The 7221-nt window shown below is 34.3% G+C and overlaps 1 pseudogene across 1 annotated transcript; it reads left to right on the top strand.

The window, feature by feature from the left end:
- Positions 1 to 3124: 3124 nt before the first annotated feature.
- On the top strand, positions 3125 to 4045 carry LOC143636355 (protein THYLAKOID FORMATION 1, chloroplastic-like; annotated as a pseudogene). The gene is made up of 2 exons (XR_013154230.1): positions 3125 to 3851; positions 3943 to 4045. The product of XR_013154230.1 is annotated as a protein THYLAKOID FORMATION 1, chloroplastic-like (transcript).
- The last annotated feature ends 3176 nt before the right edge of the window (positions 4046 to 7221 follow it).

Genomic DNA, 7221 nt, shown 5'->3' with positions numbered 1-7221 from the left:
TTTATCTCATTCATTTTTTTATGTTATAATATAACAATGTGACACATGTAAATCCATAATTATAGTTATCATTTGTATTAGTAGTAGTAGTCTAAAGGGCTGTTTAACAAGTACTGAATCATTAAGTGCTAAACCAGTAAGAGGTCTGAATGGTTAAGAGTATCTGAATGAATAAGTGCTAAACGAGTAAGTGATGTTTGGTTGTGCATCTGAATAGCTGTGCAGAATAACTATTTTACCCTTCTTAGTTATTAGCAAAAAGACGGCTGGACAAGCAATCTACTAAATATGTTGAACCAAATTGAACCAAACTATCAACAACAAAATACATATTTGCAAAATAGCAAACCAACAATTTATGTTGACCCAAACTACCAATCATGATCAAAGAAATTAAACAACGCATAAGAAGAAACAAATTACAAAAACAAATTAAAGAGGTAATTAGTATTGTGACCCAAAATTGCCTAACTTCAATCACGCAAACAATGATGTCCAAAGCAGGAAACGTAAAAACCTGCACATTTAAGAGACATCATAAATCAAAAAATGCACAACAAAATAACACAATTTTGATATTTGTGTTATGCTATTCTTAATCTAATATCACAGTTAGCCAAACATCACAAACTTACATTAATATGACAATGCTATTTATAAAACAAAATAAATAGCAATTACATGACAACTAGTAAATTCCCGGCGCGTTCACCATAATTGTTTCAATTCGATTCATAAACCATGTTTTTTATGCTTATGCACCTCTACGAACAGGTCTATGCGGTTAATGTTTCATATATAACTTAAAATACATTATATTGTGCAGGGCAGATTGGCAGCATCCAAGGTAGGACTACAATCGTCCTTTCATAACTCAAGTGTGCATTTACTTTTATCTACCAAAATTTTATAGTTAAAAAACAAGAACATGAAATTACCTTAATAAAACAATATACAAACAAAACAAACATGTTACCTTTTATTAAAAACAAAACCGAAGGCTCCACAAAAAATTAATTAAACTAAAATGGTTTCCTGTAACCTTCAACTCAATAATCACTAGAGAAAGCACAATAGTGAGACCAAATATTAAACACTTGAGAATTGTGATCGGTGTTTATGGCTTCATGTTAGTAATTTTTCACTACTTGGGCTTGAGGTTGTGGTTGTATATATGCAGAAACATGCATGACCTAAAATATGAGTTATCTACATCTGTTTCAAGCATTTCATCAAACCCTTCTAAGCAAAACCTTTTAGTACAAAGTACAAACAATTGGGTAAAAGGTCAAAATTGAAGCCTAATTTTAGAGAAGATATAGTAAAACACTATAAAATACCTAAATTGGGGACTCGTATTCTAATGTAGGTGCTGAAGATGGGACTAATTATCAGTCCAGGTTCATCGGATTTTTTACTTGTTAACTAAATGCAATTGAAGGTTCCCAAACTCGTAAACAGTAATCAAACTTGTTCTAACTGAAAATTCGGCTAGAACTTTTTCGTGTTTCTATAGAAAACGTAAATGAAATCGATAGCCCAATTGAAACCAATCGATGCACCCTAAACCCCAAAATGGAAAATACAAAACTTTTATAAAATCGATTCTGAACCATAAAATCAACCAGAAGACAGAGATATTGAATCGCATAAGCAAAATTATAATAAAATCACCTTAATTGTTGGGTCTTCAGTTGATGATAGTTCAACGACGACCTCTAATATTGGAGGTGAAGCAGCGTTAGTAAGCATCTTGTGGTCGACGGTGGGTGCGATGGTGGGAGGATGAAGCTGTGGTATCTGAAGTTGGATGAGGAAGGCAACAGTAAGGGTAATCAGGTCTGAATCTCATTCAGCGATAAGTCATCGCTTACCGAATCAGATGTTCAAAAAATCATTCAAATGCATTTCTTAAACGAGCCAAACGCTCTGAATGGTATTTACGTCTGACCGAATTAGATCTATTGATCTGGATGATCCCATTCAGTGGGAAACAAGCAGCTCCTAATTATTTCTAATATCTAGGCTTTGTAGCTTTCTTAAGGAAAACGAGATTTTATGTTCATGTTCCTTCATTTCACAAACACTTAATCCAACAAATATTTATGCTCATGTTCATTATTTAAAAAATGAACATTTGCGTTCGTTTGTTTAAAATCTAAACTGAACAAAGATAAACAAACATATATGAACAAATGTAAATGAACACAAACAAACATAAATGAACGCAAATTAACAAATATAAAAACCTTTAACTAGATGACCCATCAATACATTATTTTCTATTAATACATAAACAAACGTTCATGAACATAAATGAATGAACGGAACATGTGTTCATGTTCATCCGATTAATTAAACGAGCACAAATTTTTTGTTCATGTTTGTTTTATTAAACACATAAACTACCCGCCGAACAGTTCACCAAACGTTCGGTTCATTCACACGCCTAGGTTTCTTTAGGTGAAAATGACCAAAATGTCCATGCTAAATCATTAACGTTTAGCATTAACTCTACAGGAGGTTTAACCAACTAGATTATGCCACATCTCATATTATCGTCCAATCCACACTTTATTTAGAAAAACAAATTTAAATTCTAGCCGACGGGATTCGGGCAGACTGTTAGGTGTGTCACTGTCAATCCGACGTGTTTTTATACATCAGTTTATGTGTGTTATTAAAATCGATCACCGCTACGATTTTTACAAATGTCAGAAGGTGTGATTTCATACTCGACTCGTTGGGTTTTTGGAAAATTTCGGAAGCTATGCTTTTCCCCTCGAATGCTCCATTTTGTACATTTTTAAAAATTTGAGCGAGTCAACAATGAGATCCCGGCATCCAACATTTAAAAAAAACACAGTAGCATCCAACACTTATAAAAGAATACAAATTGTTAGCAAAAAGGGTGTCGATTTGGCGATAATATGACAAGTGGCATAAACTGGCCGGCTAAAATTCCCATCAACTTAATGATTAAAAGCCATAGATGCGCCAGGATTTAGAATGGACATTTTTGTAAAAAGCTGGTCAACTGAACATGTTGATTTTGACCCGAAAGATGAAAATTTGGTCATTTTCCCTTTTGTTTAGAGTTCAAATGACTTATATTTAGGTTTGTTTCTCTTCAGATATGCCACCAATTTCAGAGACGAAGTTGAAATTTCTAAATTCTTACAAACGACCAATACCAAGCATCTACAACACGATCCTGCAAGAACTAATTGTGCAGCAACATTTAATGAAATACAAAAAGACATACCGTTATGATGCAGTATTCGCTTTGGGATTCGTTAGTGTTTATGATAAACTTATGGGCGGATACCCAAGTGAAGATGATCTAGAGGCCATATTTCAAGCATACATTAAGGCACTAAAAGAGAACCCGCAACAAAACAGGTCCATCACTAAAGGGCTTTCATAATTGAATGATTTTGTACATTAAGACTGAGCAAAAGTTTCCATGAACTGCAGGGCTGATGTACATCAAAACTCTAGTTCTTTGGTCGATTTTTCATCAAAAGAAGGAGAAGTTGAGGATATTTTGAAGGACATTGCAGAGAGAGCAGGGGGTAATGGAAGTTTTAGTTACGGTCGGTTCTTGCTGTTGGTTTGTTTCGCCTTTTGGAGTTGGCAAATGCAACTGACCCCACCATTTTGGAGTAGGTAATACACATTTTTATTAATAATTATCTGAGAAACCATGTTTATAACTTGTTATTGGGATTACAACTTTGTGCAGCATGGAACATAAACAAAAAGAGTGTTGATCGGGACCTTGATGTTTATCGCAACCAGCTCACAAAGCTTGTTCAAGCAAAAGAATTGTTAAAAGAATATGTTGAGAAGTATATAATTTTATTTTGTGATTGTGTGAACACTTAAATTATTAATGATTGAGCTATTACAAAAATTATAATTTATACCTTTTGTTTTTAGGGAGAAGAACAAGCGAGAAGAAAGAAGCGAACCTCAAAAGGCTAATGAAGCAGTTAAGAACTGCCTAGCGGAAAACTTATACATCAGAATGTAGTTAACATAAAATTTTGAAGCTCTGTTAAGTGTAAATTAATCCATTATATTTCCTTTCTTTTACTATGTTTTTTGATATATCTGTTGTGAACAGAACGACTAGCATTCGTTATACATATTCAAGCTCGTGACTCGACAGGTACTTCAGGCATGCATGCCCTCCATCATGTGAAAAGATAGCCATAATCTCTTCAGGTAAATGTTAGATTTTCGCTTGGGCCCTCACAATCTCACATATTGGATCAACTGCTCCTTTGATACCAGACGCAAGTTTTAGCTGATAAAATAACTTTCTTGTACTTGCATTGACCTGCAAAACTTGTAATATTTAGAAGATAAATATAGCCATTTAAGTTCATATTTCAATTGAAACAGATAAAAATTAACATAGAGTGAGTGCCAGGGGTATTTATCAAGTGAATGGAGTACTATATTCAATTAAATTCAAACATACACATTTTTTCCATTTTCTACTGAGCTCCACCGAACATTATGATATGAGTCGTATAAGTGTCAAGTGGTGCCAAGTGACGTTAACTAGTAACTATACGATTCGTATAGCTATTATTTAGTCTTGATAATATTTATTTAAATTAGTAGTTGAAAATGGTTAATGGATATACAAAATGGGAAGGATATACTCTACATTCACATACAATGTGTTAGATGTTTTAGGGATGAAAAGAATGACATGAAAAATGGTGATGTAACCAAATAACCTAACTACTACACCTCATCTTTTCTTTCTAATGCTTATATTTTCTAGTAAAGAGAAAATTACGATTTGCCTCCCTGAAAAATATCGGAGGGAGACCGTTGGACCACTCAAAACCAAATTGCGCTTGTTGTGCCCTTAAATATCTCCGGCGGGCTTTTTTTGCTCCTTCCGTTAGTCGTTACCGTTGACTGCTAATTGTGAAGGGTAAAGTTGTCCTTATACACGTTTATGTTCTCTGATCGATTATAACCCTCAGATTAGTTTTTTCGCGTCACAAATACAATTCTCACCCAATATACTATCCTTGCACCGCCCTAATTTGCCGATCGGACTTCAAATCTTTTTCTGTGAAAGTGATTGGAACTTGCAATGGCGGTCAGCTCGTATTCTATTAGGCCTGAAAATGAGTATTGTGACCCGTAAGACTTGTCTGGTAAGTTTTTACTGTTTGCTCTATTTTGGTTTTAGCTTCCATGTTGTAAACGGGCTGAACGAATGTTGGTTGTTATAGGTGATAATTATTCAGTGTTCACTATAAAGCTTTTCCATGGAGGCTTGTTCACTACCGAGCTGGTAAGAAGATACGAAGGAGGAAAGATAAGTTATGTCGATGAAGTTCATGCTTCAAAATTTTGTAAAGGTTTGTTGGTTGGAATAGTTTGTAAGTTGCAATACGATTGTGGTACAATTTGTTTGTTTCATTACAAATATCCGCGTGTCAGTTTGGATTTAGGTTTAAAGCCATTGATTGAAGATTATCATTTTCAAGATGTTTGTGCTATGGTTAAAGGTAGTGATGGTGTAGGTAATCACATTGTTGAGATTTTTGTAGAACATGGCAGAACTAGTGATAGTGAAATTGTGACATTCGTCAATTTTGGGTTCTATTTGTATTCGTTTGTGTATTCGTTTATCACGTAAACCGACCCGATTTATATCCCGAACATTTCAAATATATAAATATTGGATTTCTATGTTACCAAATCATTTCCATTTATTCAATTTGAAAAACCTCTTTTACGGATTCGAAAACGCATTTAAAACGAGCGAAATACATCAAAAACGAACTTCTAGACGCGAAACGAACCATGCTAGACGAGCTGGACCAACCCCACCCCTAGGGGGCGCCGCGATGCTCGGCCACCAAGGGGCAGGGGTTCGCGGGTGGCGGCCTCAGGTCTGCATATATTCGTTTTTCATGTTGTTTTGTGCCTTACTTGTTTGTTTAACCAACCTATTTGCATGTAAACATGAAAGAGAACCTTGTAAAGGAGCTTTGACCCTTACCATATATACACACCTATCTTCTTCATTTTACTCTTACTACATCTCCAAAAACTCTCTCAATTCTCCATAGATCCAAGGTTGTTTTATTTATGTGTTCTTGAAGGTTTGACTTCCAAATGTCAAACCAAGTTTAATCTTTCATTCCATTTAGCTTATGTAGTCTTATTAATACTTGTTTATGGTGGAACAACATATATATAATACACACCCCTTGTTACCTTTGGTAATTGGTAGTTACTTCTCCGACTCCGGTTGGTTAAGTTTCCGGCCTCGTAAGACAAGGCTTCATGGAGGACTTCGTGTTCTTGATATATATACACACACATAACTTGTTGCACATATTAATCTTGTTTAACTTATTCTCTTTTTAGTTTGTTTGTCATATTTATGAAGTTCCATGGTGGGGGTTTGTAGAGACTAACCTCGGTTTAACCGTAAATAGTCCAAACCGTGAACCGAACTTGTTACTGGTTTTATTAAATAATTGTTTAAACATGCTTTATCTTAGATTTAAGTTTCTAAAATTCATTTATACAAGTTCTTGGTTATTTGGGCATGTGGAGACCATCAAGTAACGTATTGTTATATGGAAACCGAACCAATCCGATTTTTACTCGCTTAAGACACACAAGTGTGTTTTTAGCTATCAAGACTTGTATATTTCTTTAAAAATAGTTTACAAACTGATTTTAATTATTTTCTTAAGTACTTGGAAGTGTTGGATCCAACTTGATCTCATAACATAGTTTGGACCGACAAAACCGAACACTCGCTTAACGTGCGTTGTTAGTTCTAAAACAATAGAACTACATACTTGGTTAAGTCTTAATAAGTTTTATTGAGTTACCTCATAACATTCATTATTTTAGAAAGTTGACTTTGGGTTTGACCAATTATCAAGACCCGAACCAACATCCCGAAACACTCGTTAAAGACCCGTTTTAGTATCTTTATCCCAAAGGAACTTGCATCTTTGCATTTTTCCCACCTTATTACTTAACATAGGTTAAGTAAATATTAAGGTTAGATACTTTAACCCGGTTTCGAGCAAACTTACATTTTAAAGGGGTTATTATTATAAATTCGTAAATAGTTACATTTCAAACCTTGAACTTTAATTATTTACTTTTCGCAACAATTGTTTTATTTAAAGATCTTCAAGACAACCTTTCTAAATCCAA

This window comes from Bidens hawaiensis, unplaced genomic scaffold (assembly GCF_021521415.1).
Source record: "Bidens hawaiensis isolate Kalapana, Puna unplaced genomic scaffold, B.hawaiensis_p1.1 tig00007885_1, whole genome shotgun sequence".
NCBI lineage: Eukaryota > Viridiplantae > Streptophyta > Magnoliopsida > Asterales > Asteraceae > Bidens > Bidens hawaiensis.
The sequence above is the reverse complement of the archived record's forward strand: the minus strand, read 5'-3'. Positions and strand labels throughout refer to the sequence as shown.